We start from the raw sequence: 11,266 nt of genomic DNA, 5'->3' as shown, positions 1-11,266 counted from the left end.
TACAGTTCTTAGTCATGTTCTCTGAAGCTCAATTCCTGATGATAAGGATTAATTTTCTCTCAGCTCATATGACTTCTCTAGTCTGGTGCTTTGCTATATAAATCTAGTTCCCTGATGAAATCAGTCTCTTCTCAAGAAATAGTTTATCTATAAGATGCTATGGCTGATTGGGCTAAAGTACAAAAGGTCTCCTCCCTCTGAAAGGAGTCATTCTCTCTCAAAAACCATTTTTTTCCCCCCATAACAGGCTTATTTCTAGACTTTCAAGTCTCACACTCAGAACTGTATCTAACCTCAAGTGGGTTTAAACAATTGATAATTCACTGACTGATTAAAGGAAACCAGGGGAATAGGCAATAATTTTATTTTATTTTATTTTATAGCTTTTTATTTACAAGTTATATGCATGGGTAATTTTACAGCATTGACAATTGCCAAACCTTTCGTTCCAGTTTTTCCCCCTCCTTTCCCCCATTCCCTCCCCCAGATGGCAGGTTGACTAATACATGTTAAATATGTTAAAGTATACGTTAAATACAATATAAGTATACGTGTCCAAACAGTTATTTTACTGCACAAAAAGAATCAGACTTTGAAATAGTGTACTATTATAGACAATAATTTTAACTAGGTAATGACTGTCCCCAATTTAATCAATCTGATCAGGGAAATTCTTCACACAATTCTTCCATCCTTTAAAAAGGGGCAAAAGTATAGACAAGCCTTTTCTTCTTAAAACTTTAACAAATTGATTTCTCTTGCATAGTACAATGAATATGAAAATAAGTTTAGAAAAACTGCACATATTTAATCTATACTGGATTTCTTGCTGTCTTGGGGGAGAGAATGAGGAAGAGGGTGATGGAGGGGGAGGAAGAAAAAATTAGAACACAAAGTTTTGCAAAGCTGAATGTTGAAAATTATCTTTGCATGTATTTAAAGAAAATAAAATACTGTTGGAGGAAAAAAAATACTTTAACAAATCATTATATCTTTTAGGTGCCCCTTATCTTCTGGGATTTCATTTATATTGAGCTAGGGAAAAAATGAATTGATTAGGAGTGTCCTGATGGACTCCTTACATATTTCTCCTCCCTCTTCCTCTGTCACCCTCATATACATATATGTATGTAATTACATATATTCATATATACTGACATAGTTATCTATCATTTATCATATTCATATGACAGGGACTATCTTTGCTTTCAAAATACACACTTATGATATTCATGATATTAATATTCATTTCTGAGCCTCTATATTCCTCATGTCATCTTGCTACCATATAGTTACATCAACTAGATGCTAATATTAGAAAGATATACCTTTACTTTGATGAGAAATTTGGGATCATTAATGAAACTATGCATGTTTCTGAAAGCCAACTACTCTGCTTTTCTTACTCCTGTTTAATTCTGGGCACAAGTCATTCTTCATATATACTGGCTGGCCCAGATATACATACTGATGGAAAATTCTAAAGATTTTCCATGTTGTTGGATACTGTAATCTGGCTAAAACATGTACTTCATGTTTCCTATGTGTATAGTTAAGCCAAATTCACTTGAATGGCTATAGATCCCATCAGAAAACCAAAATTATAAGGGGGCTTGATACTTTATATGTATACACACACACATACATACATACATATATGTGTATATATATTATGTAATATGTATATTACATTTACTCATACAAATACTCATAAATATCAACAGATACCTGAAGATCATTTATTTATATATTTTTAGCATGATTTTCTAGTTCTCTCCTGATCAAATAGTTATAAATTATTTAATTTCAAATAGAACTATGCTTCCTTTCTTAAATATTAAAAACAACAATAACTGAAACATTTTCTTTAATAAAAGGCATTGAATAAGAAAAAAAGAACATGTATGTCTGGGAATTGTTAGTTTGTGATTCTTAAAATCTGGAGGGAAGGCATAATAATGAATTTCATAAGAACTTTTAACAGTTCAATAATTATAATAATCTGTGCATTTAGAGGGAAATGAATGACATTCTATAACTAAAGTTCTAATTTAATTTGCTAATTTAAGAAATCTCTTCATTTTTGCTTCACAAGAATACATTTGGAAAGATATTTGTAAGAAACACATAAGTTGAATTGCTAAAATGTAGCATTTTATATGTAGCAAATAATGTAGCAAATTATGTACTCATTAACAGAATATTAGTTGAGTCAGTTTTTCAATGACATGAAACTGAAAAATATAAATTTGTAGAATTGCAGACAAAAGCAAAAGCTACATTATTATTACATTACCTTTTCTATTCTGAGTGTGGAGGGATGAATAAATTGGGTAAACTTTTGATGGCTCTGTGACTTTTCCCTCCAAGCTTCTTCCCTGTGATAGAAGAAATTTCAGTTCTATTGTGTTAATGCACACTTAAGTTGCCAAGTCCCACACTCAGGGGAAATTTTAAAAAGACGACTGAGGAAGAAATTGAATGACCTTCTTCTTTGTGGAAATAAAGCCCATGAACCTAAAGAGTTTTATTAATGAAAGAGTCCATGCACAAAGCTGATCAATCACCATGAACAGAGCTGTTACTTCTAAATATAAATATAATTCCAAGGTTTCAGCTTTTACATTTCCCAAATGTCCCTAATTGTTAGCATACTTATCCTTTCATTTGCAGTAAACACTCTCTGGTGAAAAATTTTCTACATACCAAGGTAAGCCTGTGTCTAGGTCCATAACAAAAGAATCTTAAATTCAAAACAGCTCAACTTAATCTCAGTTCAGCTAATTTAATGAAGAACACTGAGTAAGCATTATAGGTCTCTCTAACAATACAAATAAAAATAGTCAATTAAGTAACCAGGAAAGTTTCCTCCCTGAACTATTATTATAATGTACTTATGCGACCCATACCAGTTAATATGTGACCATTAAAAAGATGTAATGTTCTAGTTAGGAATGCATATTTGCGACATGATAAAATTTCAATTCATTTAGAGAGAGTCAAGATTCCAGTGCTATGTATTTTGCTGCTTCTATTCCTACCTCTCCAACTAGTTCTTTCCTTTACTCATCTTCTTTCTAGAACCTTCAAGTGAGGGTCAGAAGTCTAATTCTTCTGTGTGAAAGCTCTTCAGATACTTAAAGACAACTGACATATATTTCCTCTTGATCCCTATTCCCCCAATCTCATTTTCTCTCCTTTAGGCTGTACATTACTAAGTTCTTTTTATAATTCTATTATAGAATGTCTCCTTCCCATCCCATTTAGCCTTTTCTGGAGATATTCCAGCTTGTAGACAATTTTTCCTAACATGTGGCATCTCAACATGAAGATGAGATTCCTCTACAGAAAGTATGACTGAATTACTTATCCCCTTCCCTCTCAATGAAGCCCAACATCATCTTAGCTTTTTCAGTTCCCACATGACACTACTGACTCATTATTTCTGTTTGTGAATCTGCTAAAACCTTCAAACCATTTTAATATAAACTCTCTAAATATGATCTCTACTCCACTGTTGTAGGAAATTTTTTGATTTAATGGTATGACATATTTTAAGTCTCATCTTGTTTGATTTGGTCCATTGTTCTAATCCATCTGATATATTAGTTATTTGTCCCAGTCTCCTTGCATCTGAAAATAGGATGTATTCCATGAACTGAAGCACAAAGCGTAAGTCATTATGGTCACATATTCCAGTTTTCAAGCGTAAAGAAAACTTGATTTTGACCTGTATCTTTTCAGGAGTACTGACTCAGATGATGCACAAATATGAGTAGAGAGTTCAGTCTATCAAGGAAATAATCTTAGAATTCATACAGTGAATTCGGTGAATGAAGAATATATGAAGCTTTCATTCCACACATTTAATATCTGATAAACAAGTAACTTGAGTGTCACAAAAATGTAGCAGGAGAGAGAAATATTAATCTTGCCCAAATCTGACTCAGAATAGTTGGTACAATAAACATTTCTCAAATACTAGGTTATTTGGATAAATGTAGGGAAGAAAGCTAAGATAATTTGGTTTAATATTAATTTTCAAAAGACTAAGAACTTGTGAAAATGTAAAAAATAAATAAAATGAATTATAACAATAGTAAGAGGAATAATTCTCACAAAGCCTAATCAATTATTCAAGGAAAAAAAGGACAATAATAAAGGTGGAGAATGCAAAGTGATGTGCAATAAAGGCTTGGTGTTCTCTAAGTCCATTACAAAGTCTCTAAAAGTCTGGCAGAAACTCTGGACCACTGATCAACATGGCTCTGGCAAGCACCATTACTTAGCACATTGGTCAGAATGATACAACTGTTCTTAAAAGTTGAAGAAATTGTTAGATATGCACAGAAATACAGATTGGCTTTATTTGAAACCATCATGTTTTCATGAATCTACTAGGAACATAGAGGATAGAAAAGTAAATGTAATTTAACTATATCATCTGATAGTACAAAAAGGCACTAGAACAAACCAGAAATACCAATAACCTACTCAGTAAAAGTGCTTCAGTACAAAAAGTTTTCAAGACTTACTAAAGCAAGCAAACCATGAGTATACATAAAATGGATTGAAGACATAAATATGTCTAAACAGTATTACATTGTAACATTGTCACTAGATATAGGCAGTCTCCATACTACTTTTTCTTAATGATTCCCTCATGGGGCAAGTCACAGAAAAATTTAGTGCTCACCAATTCAGGGTGATTGGAGAAACAAACAAACAAATTGGGAATTATGCTATTCAAGCAAACAAAACAAACAAAGAAAAAGATGAAACAAAATTAAATAGACATACTAAATCAAAAAAATCTGAAGAGGATAAAGTTAAAGAACTTGAGATTAATGAAAATATTTATTGAATGCAGACTCCAGAAATTGTGCATAAAAATACCAAACAGATGGAAATACAGAACTAGTTTCTGGTGATTTTGAAAAAGAAAAGGGCATACTTAGACAATGATTTTGAAAAGCTAGTGAACAGACCAAAAGCATTTTCTGTAACAATCATGAACTACATCTTTTCCTGTACAGTACTTAATACAAATTGTAGAATCTTCCCAGACCCTGCACATAACAAGATATGTGTTGACTTTTGTCATGATAAAAAACATAGAATGAAAACTAGTCATACTCATAAGATAGACATAGAAGGTTACTATAACAGAAACAAGAAGCCAACTGAAAATATGTAGAAAGTAGATAGTCATGCAATGAGAATGAAAAAAAATCTGATAGATAGCTCAAGTAATCCATTTGTAGTTAATGTTAAAGATATGTTATATGTTATGTTAAAAGAATGTTATGTTAAAACAGAGAAAAGTATTTAGGACACTAGTTAGGTCTTCAGAAATGGATTCAATGATTTACAAGATTAAGAATTGCTAAAGACAAAATAGAAAATTTTGATTACATCAAATTAAAAAGCTTCTGTACAAACAAAACTAATGTAAACAAGATTAGAAGGGAAGCAACAAACTGGGAAAAACATCTTCACAGTTAAAGGTTCTGATAAAGGCTTCATTTCCAAAATATATAGAGAACTGACTCTAATTTATAAGAAACCAAGCCATTCTCCAATTGATAAATGGTCAAAGGATATGAACAGACAATTTTCAGATGATGAAATTGAAATCATTACCACTCATATGAAAGAGTGTTCCAAATCATTATTAATCAGAGAAATGCAAATTAAGACAACTCTGAGATACCACTACACACCTGTCAGATTGGCTAAGATGACAGGAAAAAATAATGATGATTGTTGGAGGGGATGCGGGAAAAATGGGACACTGACACATTGTTGGTGGAGCTGTGAACGAATCCAACCATTCTGGAGAGCAATCTGGAATTATGCCCAAAAAGTTATCAAACTGTGCATACCCTTTGATCCAGCAGTGTTTCTACTGGGCTTATACCCCAAGTAGATACTAAAGAAGGGAAAGGGACCAGTATGTGCCAAAATGTTTGTGGCAGCCCTGTTTGTAGTGGCTAGAAGCTGGAAACTGAGTGGATGCCCATCAATTGGAGAATGGTTGGGTAAATTGTGGTATATGAATGTTATGGAATATTATTGTTCTGTAAGAAATGACCAGCAAGATGAATACAGAGAAGCTTGGAAAGAATTACATGAACTGATGCTAAGTGAAATGAGCAGAACCAAGAGATCATTATATACGTCAACAATGATACTGTATGAAGATGTAATCTGATGGACGTGGATTTCTTTGACAAAGAGACCTAATTCAGTTTCAATTGATCAATGATGGACAGAAGCAGCTACATGCCCCCCCCCCCCCAAAAAAAAAAAAAAAACACTGGGAAATGAATGTAAACTTTGCATTTTTGTTTTTCTTCCCGCGCTATTTCTACCTTCTGAATCCAATTCTCCCTGTGCAACAAGAAAATTGTTTGGATCTGCACACATACATTGTATCTAGGATATACTAGGACATATTCAACATATATAGGACTGCTTGCCATCTAGGGAAGGGGGTGGAGGGTGGGAGGGAAAAATCGGAACAGAAGTGAGTGCAAGGGATAATGTTGTAAAAAAAATTACCCTGGCATGGATTCTGTCAATAAAAAGTTACTATAAAAAAAAAAAAAAAGAATTGCTAAAGACAAATGGTAGATTATTTTACAATCAGTCAAGAATGCCAACCTCAAAATTGGCAATAGAAATGCAAATTTCTAGAACTTTCTATTTTCGTGTGTGTGTGTGTGTGTGTGTGTGTGTGTGTGTGTGTGTGTGTATGTATTTACTGGATTTTTATTTCTTTAAAATAGTGTATTGAAAGGAGTCCAGTCAGATCTTTCAGCATGCCTTGTAATCCAGGCAAATTCTGACTACAACAGCTAAAACTTGTTTTACAGACAGAGGTGAAAGTGGGAATACAGGATAAAAGGAGGCTTTCAAGTGACATCTAGTCAATTCTTTCTCAGGAATTAATGACCAAAGGGATTAGTTGAGGAGCCCAAGTTACTGATAATTTAATAATAGATAGTTAGAGGTGAAGCCAATTTTATATTTGTTTTTGTGAATCTCTGAACAATATGACTATTAGATTAAATATTTATATTGGAGAATCAGAAGAGACCCTGATTTCTAGAGTACTTAGGTTGGTAAAGTGTCAAATAATGTAGCTATTATTCTATAGGATAAGAATTCATCACATTTACATACTATTTCATTGTTTATACGGTTTTTTTGTATACACATAAACACCAAGTAAATCCTTATTAATTAAAGAAATTTGGAACATCAATCTGAATTTTAAAAATTTAATTATTAGCATATTTTATAAAGGAATTATTATTTCATTATTTCTAACTGCATATAACATAAACTATTAGGTATTTAGTAAGTTAGGCCTATCTCTATAAGATATTAGAGTGATTTGTAATTAGCAAATTGTTTGTATATAAATGTTTTTAAACTGGTAAAATGTATTTTTTTATTTATACTTTTATTTATACTTAAATTACAGTTTTTAATCTTCTTTCAAAGACAGTGAAATAGTGGGAAGATAAGCTGGGAGGAGCCCAGCTTATCAAAGCATTCCAAATTAATAAAGTCCAATTAGTGAGGTTTGATTGTGTTATTTTTATACAGTATATAGAGAAACTCGTATATATAAGATGTTTTCTCAATTAATTAAAATGCAGTGGAATAAGTATTTTAGTCAACTGAAGTTTTCAGTTAACTGAATCTTATTAGAACAAATCATTGTTTTTTCTCCTTTTCCTGGTCTTTATTCAGATAGATTAATATATATCTTTGGAGAGAAGTAATTTCTATCTTTCTTTGTACAGCTGTGTAAAATAGGAATTTAAAGTAAAGAAAAAATACTGGATATAATAAACACTAAGGATAACATTTGGGACTGAATCTTTGGATTTGGCCCAAGTAGGACTTGTAAGGCATTACATTTCATTAAACACTTAGAAAATCACAGATAAAACAGACTAAATAGAACAATTTGTTGAATATTCATCAAGCTAGAGAATTGCAGAAAGCACAGACATTGAGATAAACGTAGTTCAATAGACTGGAGATGAAGAATGAGCTATGTAGCCTAAGCAGAAAAGAAACAAAGGTTATTTTCAATTTAGGACATCTGTTTCACATCTCAGGATCAATACTCTTCTTCATACAGCAACTTTGTTGGTAGAGAGGAAAGAGTCAGAATTAACACAAAGATTGATAGCTCTGTCTTCTAAAGAAAAGCTTCTTAAACTATGGGTTGCTGCCTTATGTGGGATCATGTAACTGAATATGGAGGTCATGAAAAGTTTGCAGCAGTAAAAGTTTCTTAACACAATGACTAAATTAATTCAAAGTCAAACATATAATGAATCCAAGGAGTAGAATTCTGGCTGCTCTGCCCATATTACATCATATGACTTCTCTGCAGCCTTGGTTCTGGACATACAATGTGAGTACTTTGCACTACATATGCATGAACACAGTCAAAAAATACTGTCTCATATTTAAAACATGGTCACATAAAAAATTTCTTCGACAAAAAGAGGGACCTAAGTAGAAACAAGTTTTAAGAAATCCTCACCTAGATGAAGAGTAATGCCAATGATAAAATATGTCACTTTAATATTTAGATGAACCTTATGTTATTAGCTATGTGAATAGAGCACTAGGTCTGTAATCACGAAGTGGTTGTTATTGCTTAGTTGTTTTCAGTCATGTCTGACTATTTGTCAGATCTATTAGAGTGATTAGTAATTCCTTTCTTCAGCTCATTTTACAAATGAGGAAATGGAGACAAAATTAAGTGACTTGCCCAGGGTCACACAGTTGGCATTTGAGGCTACATTTGAACTCAGGTCTTTCTGACTGAAGGGCAAGTACTTTATCTACTGTATCACCTAGCTGCCCCCACTAAAAGGTAAGGGATGTATTTTCTCATTTATACATCTCATTCTAGGCTTCCCTTAGTTGACCATGTAAAAATTTATTAAGCATTGACTACAAATTGGTCATATCTTTAGAGCTTGGAGGGATAAATCTAAAGAGTCATTTAGTCTGAACCTCTTTTTTTTTTATAGATGAGATAACTGGCCTGAAGCCCAGAATGCCCTAGGTAACATATATAAGTCAATAACACTGTAGTATTAAAACCATGTCCTTTGACTTCAAATCCATAACACTTTACAATGCTTTATTTAGCACAGTGTTAGCCACTCTTTTTTAGCTGATGTATGCATGACTGCATTCATATCTCCGATTGGACAACAGTGTAAAACAGAAAGCTGCACTCCTCCTCAAAGAAGCAGTTAGGAGGTGAAATGTTGAACTTGGAAATAGGAAGACATATGTATAAATTCTAATTCTGCTTCAGTCAATAGCTGTGTGCCCCTTTGAAAGTGACTTTACCTCTCTTAGCCTCAGTGTTTTCATTGAGAACATTACATACCCTGCATACTTCTGAGTATCACAGGAAATAAGCAAATTGTTTTTGAAGATTTAAAGGACTTTTTGTTATTGTTATTAAATTATGGAACTGTCGCTGAACATATTAGTTTATTCTATTTCTCATGTACCCAGACATCATTTGCAGGCATCATTTGCTACTGCCAGGTTCTCACAACTCTATGTGATTTGAAGCTTCAGAGACTTAAATAATCTGGTCGTTGAAGTATTAAAATATAATTAGTATAATGGCATATCCTAGGCAGAAAACCTCTATTTATTCTGTAGAAAGGTACAAACTGAAGGTATGTGCTAGCCAAATTGTATTTGAAAAGTAATCATTTAGAGAACTCACTAAATAAGATCAAGAAACAGGTCCCTGGGTTTGAAACAATCTTATGATTCTTACATTATAAGACACTTTTCACAACCTATATTTTATTACTTCAACATTTTGTATATTTGGTACACTATTTCTTCTTCCACCTGTGGGAAGAAAATAGTATTTTGGGTCACACTATTAATATTGTTGTGACTACTCAGAATAAAGCTGGCAATAAACATTTTCTGTGGGGCCAAATTTCAATGGAATAGATTTTAAATCAAAGATGTGCTGCTTCATAAGGGGAATAACCCCCAGGCTACAAATATGATATTTCCATTTCTTTGCTATTTGGACTATTTGAAATATTGCCTGTGATTTATAAGCGAAGGTCTCAGGACAGAATGTACATTAGTTCATTATTACAGAGGAAATAATGCTTTATTCACAGCATTTTTGCTCCTGGGAATCAAAATCACTTTCTATCTGTATTAAAGCCCCAGGTTTTCATAATGAAAAAATACCCCAAACATCAGCTTTTGTGCTCTGATGAATGCTGTAGCACAATTTATAATTAAAGGTAATGAACTTGCAGGCATATTGATATACTTCTTGTTGGAGCTATGAATATAATGAAGTCATTTTGGAAACCAATTTTGAACCATGCCTAAAAAGTTACCTACAGTTTTACCCAGGGATATCACTAAATAGATTTAAAGAGAGAGAGAAAGAAAGAAAGAGAGAGAGAGAGAGAGAGAGAGAGAGAGAGAGAGAGAGAGAGAGAGAGAGAAATTAAATATAGCAGTTTTTTTGGTAGTAGCAAAGGACTGAAAACGAGGGACTAATTTAGCACTAATTTAGCAAAGGATGAACAAGCAACAGTATAGAATTGTAATGGAATAGTATTTTCATGTAAGAAATGAAGAGGTAGGAATACCTAGGAAGATGTGTATAAATTAATAAAGAATGAAGAGAACAGATTCAGGAGAACAATTTATACTATACAATAAACATTAGAGAAAAGTTTTAGAACTGATGAATCCAATGTTTTACCATAAAGTTTTACCATACTAAAGAATTGATGATGGAGCATACTTTCACTTCTGGAAAGAAAGGTAATAGACTAATATGTAGAATGAGACAAATGTTTGTGGATATAGTCAATGTAGGAATTTATTTGATTTGATTATGCTCATGATTGTGAGGTTTTCTTTTTCTCTTCTTTCCTTCCCCATCCTCAGCCACTGAGAGCTGAGGAAAAGGGGAAAAAGTACTTGTAACTGGAATTATTAAATGGTTAATAATTTTAAAAATTAATAAAAAAGAATTCCTGATTTAATTTAAAGTCCATGCCATTCTAGGCACTGGAGATATAATAAGAAAAATGAAAAATTGTTCCTTTGCTTAAGGAGCTTACCTTCTGGGGTGTGTATGTGTGTGTGTGTGTGTGTGTGTGTGTTGGGGATGGGCAGAAGGAGATAAAACTTTCTGAGAGATAGAAGGCAAATATGA

General features: G+C 32.7%; 1 long non-coding RNA gene across 1 annotated transcript in view; it reads right to left on the bottom strand.

Annotated features, from left to right (window-relative positions):
* Positions 1-1,878: 1,878 nt before the first annotated feature.
* LOC116420024 overlaps positions 1,879-11,266 on the bottom strand; it is a 228,646-nt gene continuing 219,258 nt past the window's right edge. The window contains exon 4 of the long non-coding RNA XR_004230351.1: positions 1,879-2,378. This is a non-coding gene — a long non-coding RNA (uncharacterized LOC116420024). The remainder of the gene's footprint in view (positions 2,379-11,266) is intronic.

Source organism: Sarcophilus harrisii, chromosome 1 (genome assembly GCF_902635505.1).
Source record: "Sarcophilus harrisii chromosome 1, mSarHar1.11, whole genome shotgun sequence".
Lineage (NCBI taxonomy): Eukaryota > Metazoa > Chordata > Mammalia > Dasyuromorphia > Dasyuridae > Sarcophilus > Sarcophilus harrisii.
Note: the sequence above shows the minus strand (reverse complement) of the source record. Positions and strands in the feature narration are given on the sequence as shown.